Below are 14,210 nucleotides of genomic sequence, written 5' to 3' on the forward strand. Positions count from 1 at the left end.
CTTCCAGGTGATTTTACATATTCAGTGATGACATGGACGATATTATTCACTTTAACAGCAGCCACTCAAGGATTCTCAACGAATATAATCTAACAGAACAGCCTTGTCTTTGACTAATGCCTTAGGGGGGACTTTTATTAGTAGATATGGAGTTTGCTGCTGTTGCTGTGGGGTTGGGGTGGGAGGTGGGTTTAGGGCAATAGAGTCATTTTCAAAGCAGCATGAAGTGGTTAGTTTTGTATAAGTAAAGCATGGCAATTTTAGTGCTGCCTTTACAGCATGTGAAATGGAGCTAATGCTTCACAATGAAGAGGAATGCAAACACAGACAATGCTGTCATACTCGGAGATCATCTGGAAGGAGATGAATCACTGATCAGTAAATGGATAAACTTCCCAAGCCATTTTACTTTGTATTAACATGGAAGCCTGATCAATACCGTAAATGTCAACTACAGTTTCAGTCATTTAATTCAGTCTCGTGAAGTAAAAGCTGGGTTTGCATTAGCTATGCTGTCCCGTGTAGTGTACAGCAATGTTTTTAATATAAACGATGTAGCAATATAATCATATTTGTGCTATCAAATTGCAAGGATATTCACACGAGATGAATTTTAGCTCGGCAGATGTTCCAGGCAATGGTACCAATTCTTTCTTCACAGCCTCTTTGGGACCAGTGCAGTTGCTTTGCAGCGCGCAGAGCGAGTGTGGGTGCTGGCACGTGCACTGCAGAGCCGAGCTGCTGACAGATCCTTCCCTTCCCTTCCCGCTTTTTTTCCTGTCTAATCAACAAGACAGAATTAGAGCTTTGGAGATCACTACAGACTGTAAACTAGCCTGGGAGTGTCTCTGCGGCCATCTGATATTCCCTCCTACATTAGGCAAAATTTTCATCCAAATTTGGACTATGAACTACGATACAGCTGTCTTAGATTATATCTTTATACTCAGTTCTTCTTTCTTCAGTTGGAACCGATTCACTGACATGTTTACTTGTACGTTTTTCAGCCACGTATTTTTTCTACAATAGGATATGGTTTATTTTGATAGATATGTGGTGTGTTGCTTTTTCTTGAACATAAGATTGTAAAGAACAAACTGGAGGAGGAGGAAAGCTCTGTCTGAGTGGCCCCCTCCTTTTTGATGCATACGATGCATTTTTCTTTCCTCATTTCTACTTTGTAAGTGCGTGAAATTTTGAAGAGTTCAGTTTCAGCTGAATGCTACGACTCAGCTCTAATAGTTACTTTTAAAAGGTCATTTTAAAACTGCAGAGGCTGAAACTGCCTGCTGATCTTCACCCATTCTGTCCATCCTCTTTAGTAAAAGGTAAGCGTAGCATCTATTATTGCCAACTCCTTCCTCCACCTCCTTGATACGTTTGCTTTGTTTGCATTCAGTCTGTATATTCCGTAATAAAGGCAAGCAGATGTATAAAGCACAGTGCAAGTACACAAACACAAATTTGTTCTGTCCTAGTTTCCTTGGTTATTCTGATACTCAGTACTGTGAGGTGAGTTTGGTGGACAGTGCTTTGTTACCTTGTTATTGTATCATTCAGGTTAAAGTGCAGTAGTCCCGTTTGTATTGGTTACAAAATGTGTATGAGGTTATTTACAATATTTACCAAGAGTCATGTATTTCAAAAGACTGTGAGTAAGCATCAAAATTAGAATTTAAACATCAGGATGAGGATCAGGAGGAGGCTTGAATTGCTATTCTGTTCTGGACAATAAATCCCATAGAAGTGGTTTCATGGGTTCCTTATGTGTGTTGAGTTTCAAATCGCTATTTAAGTGCCAATACCTAGCTCACTCCAAGATCTGCAAATCAAGTATTTCACCTCTAAGTTTTTGCATTATTGGTGGTACATGACTTCAAGGCAGATCCATTCTTCTTTTTCAGGCATGAGAATGGATTGCCTTAAACTTGTTTCATCAGTTGGCTGAGTAAATGACATACTCATTTTCCCCAAATGTCTTCCGACTAAACCAGGGCTGCCCTGATCACGTAGGAAGAAATTCACCACCGGCTGGAATTTGGTTGAGGTTCTCTGGCTGGAGCAGGAGACAAGCAGTGAGTGTGGTTTTGCTCCGTGCTGTTATATTAACTTACGTGAAATGAAATCCTTTAAGATGATAAAAATTTAGCCTTGTAAATAAACTGAGCCAAGTATCAGTCTAACTTTTATTCTTTCCACCGGCATTTGAATTCAGTGGAGATTTTGTGTATGTATAAAATATATATAGGTATATTATATGCATAAAAATACTTCCTTTTTAGATGAGGTTTTATACTTAGATACATTTGGGTTTATGTGTATATTGCCTGCTTACTCTGTGTGGATGAATAATTATCTATATAAAATTTTATACATAAAGTATTTGCAACCTCCTCATCTCAATGATAGTTTGTAGCAACAAGTTCCTAGATTAAATGTGGTGTTAAAAAAAAAAAAGAAAAAGAAAAAAACCACCCCAGAGTATTCCCTTTTATCAGTTTTAAATTTCTCTCCTAACAGTTTCATTTAGTGATCCACTGTACTTTTGAGTGTAAATAATTGCATACCTACTGAGTTCATTATGCTGTTTCTCTATCATTTACATCTTGCTTCTCTTTAAACTACACAATCTGTGTAGTGTCTCCTCACATAGTGGTTTTTCCACATCCCTAATCTAGTCACTTGTTTGTAAAATCCCTTCTATTTTTACCAAATTGTTCTGAAAAAAAAGTGTCAAGAATAGGACCAAGTATACCACAAGATGTGTATGTAATGATTAAACACTATTTGCCTTTTTACTTTCTCTCCAATTTGCTTTATTTTCCATGCTGTTACATTCTTTCACAAAAGCTGTACATAGAAAAGAGGTTTTTATTGAGCTGTTTACAGACATATACAGGTCCATTTTCTGAGTACTTGGAGTTAATTTAGATCTCGGCAATCAATTTGAGGTACCTTGCATTTGTCGATATGAATTTTCATCTGCTGATGTATGGTCCATTCACATATCTCTGCTGGACCTTCTTATTTTGCGAATCGAAATATGTTTGTGCCAACCTATATTTTACTGCTTCAGTGGTTCATCCCTTTCTAAATCACAAATACAGTAACCCGTTCCTGGAACAGAGTCGTGCGGTGTTCCACAGCTGATATTTTGAAGTGACAGATTTTCTGTTTCTAAAAATATAAAGAATGGATGTGCCCTATCAAAGTTGGACTGTTAGCTTCTGTGGTTACATCTAGCAAACCAAGGCAGAATAACATAATTGAAATCAATGGAGTTAATCCCATATCATGCTGTTGTAACTGGGAAAAGATATGGGTCCTAAATTTACCCCTAAATCTTTCAAATAAAGCCATCTGCTCAAAAGTTTGGTCAGAACAGGTTTTAAGCCATTATGCTGGCAGTAAAAGGAAAATGAATGATTCTGCGAGGCATACAGCTTTTTGTACATAAAAATGAAGCAACCTTGAAAGTCTATTGACTTTCCAATAGGTTAATATTTTCTAGTAGGTGACTATAGTCTATAAAAGTCAAGCCTGAAAACAGATGAATGTAAGTTCTTTTAAGTTGTTATAAATTGCTGAAATTTGCCTGAATACTTACTGAATTCATAACACAATAAAGTCTGGTATTTGACCTTTGAGGTCTAAGTTTAATGGGAATCCATAAACATACCAGCTCAGTTTACAGAGACACCCTATCCCAAATTTATAATGCAGATGTGCTTATTAATAAGACAGGGAACACCATTGGTCAGTAATTTTTTCCCTGGACTTTCTAAGTGTCAAAATGTGTGAAATACCAAGTTCTTTTCAAAATTCGAGAGTTATAACTGCCGACAGAAAGTTACCATCCCTGTCGGATGGCCAAAACCATAAGGTATGAAATTCTCCAGGCCCCCAGCTTCTTGAACTCTGCTTGAGCAGTACAAGGAGGCAGTCGCTGCCTTTGCAGTGCTGGTCCTGCTTTGTGAGTCTTTGTTTCTGGCTTTATTTTCATGGATATTTCACACTTTCAAAGACTTATCTTCGAAAAGCCATTTTTTACTCTATTTGAAATTCTGAGATATGTAGGAGTTTGGCTTAGGATTCAGAGCTGAACAAAGAATAATAATCGGTTTTCTTTCAAGAATCTGAATTTCCGAGAAGTTAGTGGGCTTGTTGTTCTTTGTAAGTACTGTAAGTTTCAGTTGAGGTATAATTATTTTTAGATCTTATAATTATTATTATAAAAGCAGCTTTACCTAGTCTGGAAAGCAAACAAAAATAGCTAATAATGAGTTCTGAATAATTTTGAGTCAGTTTTAAGAATGATAAGCAGAGACTCACTGCAGCGAGCTCTCAAACTTTGCATCACTTAAAGGGAAATTTCTTCTGTAGCAAAAGGCGCAGATAACCTTTTTCTTTAACACCAACTCTTGCACTGTTTGATCTCAAAACATTAATTATTTTTTAATTTGGAATGAGTATCTTGATAAATCTTCGAGTCTTTATTAAGGATGTGTTCCTGTTTGATATTCTCTTTTGTTTAGGTTTCAATTATTTAATTACAGGTCTTGATATGAAACTAATCATGCATGCATCCATATGAAGCTGGCATACTGACAGGATAAAATCATTAAACAGTCATTACTATAAACTGACGTTGGCCTGTAATTTTTGCAGTTAACGGGGGAGTTGATGCTTGGTGAACAATCCAATTAAAACTGGCAACAAAAGACTTAAAATGTCAGCCAAATTGCTTTTTAATAGTCAATGCAGCCATCACAAAACATAAACATTAAAGTCCCCGTAGTAGCATAAAGCTTCATGGTGAAACAATTCTAGAAAATGAATAATAATTACGGTATCCTGAGAATTCTCTTAATAGATGTGCACTCATTAAAATACTTTGTTGGTTAGATTCATATGAAAAAGGATGTTTCCCTTGATACTTCTTTATTCATTTGTTTTGAAGGTTTTATTCAATATTTTATAGATGTAATTTCTAGTAATATTCAAAAATGTGTGTCTTATTTACAATGAGTTTAAACAACTGTATTTAGATAAGCTTTGAGTGAAATGCGCCTTAGAAACGTGTTGTGAAGTGAACTGAGGATACGGTCACAAAGAACTTTTATAACCTATTAATGCTGTAAAATGACGTAATCTTTGTTAATTTTGAATTGCACTAGATTTTTTTTTTTTGCAAGTTGAGCAAGAATAGCAGGAGAAACTTGTCAAACCTTACCGCCTGAAGTTAACTTTCTCCATCAGTTTACGCAGAAGTGACCCTATTGGCACCTGATAGATGCTCTGCTCAGATCTTCAGAGAGTGCAGGGCTCCTAATAATAAAATGCAGAGTGAAGCTAAAAGTCCTACATAGGTCTGAGGAACCAGGCCACAACCCTTGGTTCAGTGGAGTGGTACAAGCACATTGGTATTTCAGAAAATCTACATGCTTGCTTGTGAATGCTTAAATATGCATTAGAGAGGCTAACTTGAAAACCGTGGGTTTGTGCCTAGGCTGCTATGTTCATTTTCAGGCGTTACATTAGCTGTTTCTGTGTTGTTATTTTGTCTTTCCCTACAGGAGTTTTTCTTTTCTTTCAAAAATAATCGATTTGTTGTTTACCATCAGTTACACATGTACCATTGTCTTTCCTCCCAGCAAGCTCAGCACTATAGGAGAAGTGTCAACATTCCTAAATAAAATGTTAGCAAACATCAATGGTAGGAATAGATCTTTTTGTAGAAGTATTTCTTTGACTTGTGGTTTAAGTTGAGAGGGACAGGAACTTGTTAACTACCTCTAGGGATAAAAGGCAAAAGTAACCGGTCAGGTAATTCTACGCTGAGGTATATCCTTTAACTAATATAGTGTAATTTAGATCCCATGTAAAATCATTTGGTGAGTGAGAAGTAGCTTTCTGTTATGCTATCTGACAATTACATGCAACCTCCTTCTTAAATAATACCATGTACTTCTGAGGGTTACGAAGAATAAATTGATGCTAACTATCCTACAGCTAGGGTCACCATTCGTCTTTGTTTTTAAAAAAGTGTTTCTCTTATTTAAAACAATAATTCTCTGTTTAAATAGAGAATTAAAAGATAAGTTGAAATAATTCTCAATTTAAAAAATTTGTTTCTCTTCTAAAGCAAAACTTCAAAAGGACAATATATGTTTTGAAACTGTAATTTGTATTAAAGAACTCTTCTTCAAGAAATCTGTCAACTAAAGTTTGTGAAGTAGAATATAAGTGAAGCGGAAGGAAACCCTCTGGTTTCCTGCGAGCTGTCCACCCCGACCAGCAAGGAACTAGTAAGGTTGTTGAGAAAAATGTGTCCTACTGTAATTCATGTATTAATTACAAATTATTTTATAGGTCAGACTACTTGGAGGAGAGGATAGGCTAGGAGGGGCCACATGTACTTTGATTAAAAAAAAAAAAATTGTCAACAATATTTCTTGACCAGTGATAAGCGCATGTACTTGCTGCTTGTCAATTCATCAACTGTGTTTAAAACTGACCTCCACTAAGATGAAGTAGAAGTCTCTTCTTGACTTCAGGAAGAGTAATGGATCATACTCCTAATTTCTATAACATGTTTGAATGTATATGCAGTCATCCAGGAAGAGCCAGATAAAAGCATTATTAGTTTCACCAAAAGCCGTTCATTTTATTGGTTGGTAGAATGCTTCTATATAAAGTTTTCTCTCTGATTATCCAAAATAGCTAGCAAAAAATTATAGCAACAAACAGCTCTGCTACCCCATACAGTCTACAGGGAAAGAAGAATCACTTTAAAATTAAATCTCAGAGAATACAGCGGAAATCATTTCTACAGAGCCAGTACAGGGGATACAGATTTATAATCAGATGCAGCCCAGTGATTTATGGTGAATTCTGGTCGAACTTTGTAGGTCAAGGGATATTTGTTCTGAACAGCCAGCTTTGAGTAAGCTGTCTTCTACTTCTCTACTCCTGTAGAGCAGAGCCGCCCAAATGGCCCCAGCACTGCTATGGTCCCCCTGGACCGTCGCTGCACCACTATACCTCTTCCCCAGGAAGGCAAGGAAACAGTCTAGAGGTAAACTTTTCTACTGAATGCCCAAATCTACTTAAAAAAACCCAATACCATGACTGAAAGTAATTTTTAGCTTATTTCGGTGTGATGACCATGCGTTGTGCTCCTCTATATCCTCCAGCTGAATGTGATGTTGAGCCCTGCCTAAGGCTTTCTGCAGTACTCTTACAGACATTGTGGTCTATTTAACTGGCTACAGTGTTTACACAAAATCTGGACGCAAAGTCTTCTGTCAAGAAAAATATTTCTTAGTATTATTTATAAAACAATTCTACATTAGCATTATTTTGATGAATTTGAGATAGATATGCATATAGAGGCACAGTTCAACTCTACATATGTTTACATATTATGGACACATTTGACAGCTTTTTCTGCCCCTCCACAAGTTACTATATAACCACAGATAAATTAATTCTTTTTTTTAATACTCCCTATATTCATATAACAGCCACTGAAAATATATGGAAAGATGTTCAAATCAAGCAATTTAATGTCAAGTTGAAATCCATAATAAAAACACACGGAATACTGTCTTATTGAATAAAATAGAGACCTTCATTTTCCTGTATAAGCTATAAACATGTTCTTCAGAATATTATGAATATAGAAACTAGTCTATATTTCTCCTGATGTTCCCTCATTAATATCTTCCTAAAAGGATTGTCTTAAAAATGAAGTAGAGACATGGGGGTAGAGACAATTACTGATTTATCCAGAAGAGCTTCAAGCTTCTACATCTGTACATGGTATTGATTGTAAAATGGATCTAGTATTTTCAATTATGCTCTGCAAAATAATGTCAGGAGACGTGCTGGGTGCCTGGATTTGACATGATAATCTGGAGTGCAGAGAGTCAGGTGTCCTGAGCAAAGCCTTTATATATCCAGGTAGGAGAAGCTGGAGTGTGATTCATCCTTGAAGCCAGAAATTTAAGGCACTTCCACCTTGAAGTAAACTTAAAGTTTGCAGTGCTGCCAGCAAAGCGGTATCTCTGAGTCCAAACAGACAGGGGATATGCTTGGGCTCTTGCCCCTGGCAGTTTCAGGAATGCACGTGAACGTGCGTATCAGGGCTTGAGTTTGGGTCCTGATGTAACTGGCAGGTTTAACCATGACTTAAGGCTTATCATTTTTTCATATTTCTGTAGAGCCACAGAATATTTTATATTTAAAAATATGAATCAACAAACTGATCTCTCTCGTGGCTGGGCTTTAAGTTGAACAGGATTCTGTACTTCAGTCAGCTGGTAGGACTCGTCACTGTCCCCAGGCTTGAGAAGGCAAGCACTGAAATGGAAGAGTCGTCACCTCAGCCATCACTGTGCAGTGAACTCGAATGCTGCAGGGTTTTACATTATTTGGGTCTGTAACAGGGCATGGCCTCAAGCAGTCTTTTTTCCTAAAAATGTTGCAAAGTAACAGGAACACAGATGAAGCAGGTAAGAGGCAGGCTGGGAAGGTTATCGTCCACTATGGAGAGATCGGTGACAAAGTGGCTTAATATGTCCGTATTCATGGTATTTCCACTGAACTAATGGGCTAAATACACTATGTATTTCAGTATGATTTATAGTTGCTAATTCCATTACCCATAGATCCCTTTTAGAAAGCCCTCACAGCTAATGAATTTAATGACACAAAGGCCAAAACTTGAGTATATATCACTCTGCCGAAAACCATCAATAACTGGGGAAACATTAATTTTTACAGCCGTGGCTGCTTGCAACCTATTTTACCAATCATAAACTGCTCTTTAATCAAAATCTCTTCACCTTTAAGGTCATCAAAATTTGCTGCCAGGCTACTTGAAACTGCCTGGCTTTTGTAAACCTGGATGATAGGCTTACTCCGTAAGCTATAATCTCTCCCACTTTGTTCAGAGTTGTAGAATAGTGATTGTACTGTCCCCTGTGAGTTGCTACTGATAGAAGTTACAACTCGTGATACTGACTGAACCCACCACTTTTAAGTAATGGCAGGAATTACGCATTCTCCTGAAATACCACCTTTAAGCCAGCTGGGAGCTGTCAGTCTCCACATCTGTCCTTTACTGCTGTGTGATATTAATTGCACCAGCAGCTGCTTGATCTGCTAAACAAACCACTGGAAGCCTGAGCTGGTCGTTTAAGTTGTTCCCTCGGTCTCCATCATAATTGGAGTGCTGCTTTTTTTCTCCCTTCACATTTTGTCCCTGACCTCTGTGACTCAACCACCAACGGGCCTGTCTTGTGTTGGAGCGGACTGTAGTGATTTAAGAGGAGTCCTGTCTCAACTGGATGGGTATCTGAGAAAATCTGATGGATGTACCACCCGCATCGAAGGAGATGGAAGGGAGTGAGTAGGACCGTTTCATTTTGAATTTGTCATATTAATTGACATAAATGCGAGCCCTTTCACATAAACAGAATAGTGTTTTCATGTAAATATTATACATAGAGTGCATTGGTATTTAACAGCTACGTGAAGAAGTACTACAGAACAAAGGTAGAATTCAGACAGTTCAACAGAATAAAAGCACCTCAGGAGCTCTAGCTCTTCACCCCCCTTTGGTAATGTTTAGTTTATGTGAACACGCATCAGTGCGTTGATATTGGCAGGTGCTTCTGCACGATGACATTTAAAACTTGCGTCTTATCCACAGTACACAGTGTTATAACCTGAAACTCATTTCTGGTTACAAACTACAGCACAGAGAGTGGTATCTTCTAGTGCACTGTTTATGTCCAAAATTATTCTACTTCAGCAATCAGGCTCCCAAGTTAAAACACTGAGTGATGGAGTTAATTAAGGAGGAGTAGTGCTGTTATAGCTCAAATGGTCTACAAATATAAGTGCCCCTAAGTGAGGCAAAGTTTGTCAGAAAAGGTAATGTCTTTCATTGCACCAGCTGATACAGCTGGAGAAAAAAACAGATAGCTTTGGGCCCACAAGCCCTTCTTTTGGTTTGAGTATATTAACATTTCTATCATCAGAAAAAGCAAAAACACTCCCCCACGCACACCTAAAAAAAAAAAAAGTATATCAGTCTTATTTCAAGAATTTTACAAAGTAAAATTGACAAGTTAAGTATACAGTACAAAGATGACACATGCCAGAATTTTTTGTATCTTGAAAGGCAAAATATTATTAAATGCATCCTATCAGCAAAGTTGGAAGGGGTGGCCATGTGATAGTTCCCTAGTGATAAATCACTGCCTTTCGTTCTCTAACGAGTTCTAGCCTCCATTCTTTTGCCTGAAAGATTCTCCTGCATCTTCCTGCAGCTGAGTCAAGAAACAGTTTGTTTGCAGAGGCACTTCTGATGTATTTTCCAAAACACTGAGATCTCCAGTATTTTTTTCACTTTTATCATGCTACTAATTGATGTTTTACCAGAAACAGAGCCCAGCAGCATTACCATCCTGATGTGCAACAGTAATGGCAAATTACTGGCAAATACAAAAGGCCTGCTAATGAAAATTCCTTATGCTCTCTATTGCTAGAAGTTTTAAGGCATTGATACTTAATATCAATATTATATGCAGGTAATAAAGTCCATTTATACTATTTGATTTGTGAAGATTTTCTAATAGACTTTAAGTAATGCAGCACTTCTTTGTTAGAAATGGACCAAAAATGTACATTAAAATAATGGGAAAATCCCAGGCTCATATTAGTCTACCTAAATAAGTATGGACTCCAGAAAGAATTTTAGCTGTTTAGCACTATTTCACAAGAAAATGTATTAAACAATTAAAGAAACATAAAGAATTTACTTCTGCAAAAGCAACTGTTTTAAACAGAGACCTGCTGGTGATGCTCCCATCATCCCTTTTTAGTCTGGTGTTCAAAACTGGGTAATTATGTTTTTGTGAAGTTTCCTAGAATGAGGTCCATTGTGAGTGTTTACAAAATACAGTCACTCGGGTCTTACAGTACAAGTTTTGACTGTTAATGTAAAAACAGCAAAGGAGGTGCTGCACAGCCATCATAAGAAGTCTGTGCTGTCTCTGTAGCTTATATGCAGAATAGATTTTTCCCCACATGGTTAGACCATACAACATTCAATGTAAATGTTACTCGTGTTTTAAAAAGAGTTGAATTGCCATCATATCTCATTTTTAAATATGGCTAAACTTGGAAATGCTGAAGGAGAAATAGGTTTCTGTTAGCATTAAGAAATTATTAGAATTCTTATTTTACCAAATCTCTTTCTGTCAAAATGATCCACACATTACAAGTTAGAAGCTGTTATCGTGTGTGTGAGTAACTGTAAGGGATTCAAGGGAATTGAACATATGTGATACTAAGAACATAAACATTTAATGGGATCCATATGAACACATTGGACTGAGTGTTTAAGTATGATACATCATTTGTTTGACATCATTACATTATTATAATGTAAATCCAGCTGTATTTTATGCTTATTGATGCCATTCAAAGTACGTGACATAAGATCTCTGTTAATTTTTCTTTGGAAGGGAAGCGTTGCGTTTTCAGCCCAGCCTAAATAATGATACCTAGGATTCATTCTGCTCTTAGAGTGGCAGTATGGTATGAAATTATATACTTGGCTATTTGAGGGCACACCTCTACTTATAAATAAAGTGCCCAGAGCCCCTTGATGATCCCCAATGCTTAACTGGTCCCTCCCGCCCTCAGTCTGTTCTGGGCCATCCCAATCTGCTCAGCAAGGAAAATCTGCTGCCGCAGAGGCGAGCTGAAAGCACCTTGGGCGCGAGTACTGACTCAGGCTGTGGTGGGAAGCAGTAGCGGTCTCTGAGGTCTCTAAATCTCTTTTACTTAGTATGTAAACTTTGAGTCCATATGACCTTTAGTTTATAAGCTTTTATTACATTATAAACTTTGTTTTGCATAAAACCATATGGTTTGTAGAATTCTTTAGAGATGTTTGATATTTTATATTCCGGAAGATTACTGTGTAGTAAGGCTGAGAAAAAAATTATATACAGCAAAACAATAATCTAAAGGTAAATTGGTATTAAAGGTACTGGTTAGATACTTTTATATCCTAGTGGTCTGACAAAGTTCACGAAGCAAAGGATTTTGCAAGTAAGGTAGGCCAACTAAATGTTGAGCTACACCAGAAGGAGCAAGTGTAGAATAGATTATTGAAAGACAACATAAATTTATACATCAATAGAGCAATTTCATACACAATTTTTTTTTTCATATTCACCTTTTCTCAAAATATGTGACAGCAAAAATAAAAGGAATTCAGAGATAGGCAAAAAATAACGAGGGGCTTAGTAAGGTCATTGGTGCATACATAGAAAAAGAGTAATTTTAAATTTAGAATGGAACAAAAGGATGTAAAGACTTACTCAACATCAGTAAGTACATTAACAGGCAGCAGAGCCAGCGCTCTGAAATGGTAGCACCTACATCTAATTCTTAGTTTGTCTTCTTAGACCCAGAGCATAAATCTCATTGTAAAACTGAGAATTTTTATTCTATGCTTTTTATCTCTAGTCTTAAGCATTCAGATTCTCTCTTCCCCGCACAGAATCTTTTCCAGTTCTTCAGTGCTCATTTATGTAAGCTGGGCACAGTGCTCTGGGCATAATCATTCCATCCTGTTAGATGGTGTCAGACACGTCTTCCTGCATGATGCAAATTTACCTGTTCCAAGGCTCTGTTTTGATAAATAACATTATGCTCCTTCATCTCTGCTTGAGAAAAAAATTACAGCTTGGTTTGTAACTGAGCAGTAATATACCCATAGAACTTTTAAATAAACTAAACTAAGCTCTCTGAACATATATTGCTGTTTTGTTCGTTAAATAATGGATTGCAAGCTAATTCATACGCAGCCGAGACATGTCTAGTTAAAAAAAAAATCCAAACATACCAATAAATAATGAATTTAGGAACTGAAAAAATTAAAATATCTCAAAAGCACTACAGGTTAGATGCAAACCTTTTAGGGCTCATTACTTTTTAATATATTCTCTCTGATATACTTCACTTAGTAACGATACAGGCTATTGTAGTCTTGTCAGTAAATGATAAAACAGTTCAATTACGCCTTCTTTCTATGTGGATCCAAAAAGTACAGTAAAGTATACTTCAAAACTGTTAGGAAAATACTTCAACAAAGGCCTGGCTTATTTTCAAAACTGATTTTTAATCAGGTGCTAACTAGTTGATAAAGCTGCTTATTTCATTTTTGTCAGTCTATAAAGCAATTTAGCTACATGTTTATGATTACAAAGGCATTTTAGCCTGACTCTTAAGGAAAATGAGTTTATGTTAATGCTGCTCTTGTCCATTGGTCTGTGCCTCCAATAACTTTTGAACAGAGTAGCACTTAACCAACATGGCAGAGTAAGGGAAGTATCTAAGTTAATTAACTTTCCACTTTCTGAAAAGTAGAGGCCTAGTAAAAAAGCAAGATCTAAATTATTATATCTCCTGGAGGAAAAAGCAGTAGTAGCAGAATTCAGCAGCTGAAGAGGAGCCGTTGAGGTCTGTGCTCCATAACTGTAGGATACCAAGCTCCATTAGACAACTGCCGTGGAGCAGCGTGTGTTCAATATTGATCAAGGGCCGTCCAAAAGAATGAGTCAGAACAAAAGAAGAAGAAACATTCAGGACAGAAGCAGAACTCCTCCCTTAAAAATTCAAAGAAAGGAGAGTGAGTAGAAATCCTTTAAACTAGCAGAATTACAAGGAAAGTTTTCCTTGTTTATAGCTAGCATCAATACAGTGGTTTCTCTTTTGGAGCGAGTGCATGGAATTTGGGAAGTGTCTCAAAATAAAAAAGCTAAACAAATTAACATCATTATTGAAGAATGAAAGCAAAAACCCTAAAAATAAAAAAAAGGGGGGGGGGCGGAGGGAAGGAAGTTTAAGTGGAGTTTGTGGAGTGGATGGGGAGTGTGCAAGTTACAGTAAAACAAAGCAGATCCAATATACAGCAGAATATACAGCAGAATGTTATATAGATCTTTTCAGGAAACATCACAGTTCTAGATGTGCTCTGCTGAAATGAGAGAACTATTTAAAAATAATGAATTCTCAGGGGAAAGAATCTAGACATTTTCTAAACAGCCCCTTCTGTCTGAAAAAAAATGGGCTAAATGCAAGTGCAGATGAGAAGGCCAACAGTGAGGGCCAAGAGCATCTCT

At 37.0% G+C, this 14,210-nt stretch overlaps 1 protein-coding gene across 6 annotated transcripts in view; it reads left to right on the forward strand.

Moving 5' to 3' along the window:
* TENM1 (teneurin transmembrane protein 1) overlaps positions 1-14,210 on the forward strand; it is a 634,570-nt gene that overhangs the window by 452,067 nt on the left and 168,293 nt on the right. Inside the window, exon 1 of one of the 6 annotated variants that reach the window (XM_087748553.1) lies at positions 1,961-2,075. The exons of the other annotated variants lie outside the window; for them this stretch is intronic. The gene's annotated coding sequence lies outside the window, so the exon portion shown is untranslated. Of the gene's footprint in view, positions 1-1,960; positions 2,076-14,210 lie in introns of those variants that run through there. 6 annotated transcript variants of the gene reach the window in all.

This window comes from Nipponia nippon, unplaced genomic scaffold, assembly GCF_047370975.1.
Source record: "Nipponia nippon isolate SJK-2023a ecotype South Korea unplaced genomic scaffold, ASM4737097v1 scaffold_12, whole genome shotgun sequence".
Classification (NCBI taxonomy): Eukaryota; Metazoa; Chordata; class Aves; order Pelecaniformes; family Threskiornithidae; genus Nipponia; species Nipponia nippon.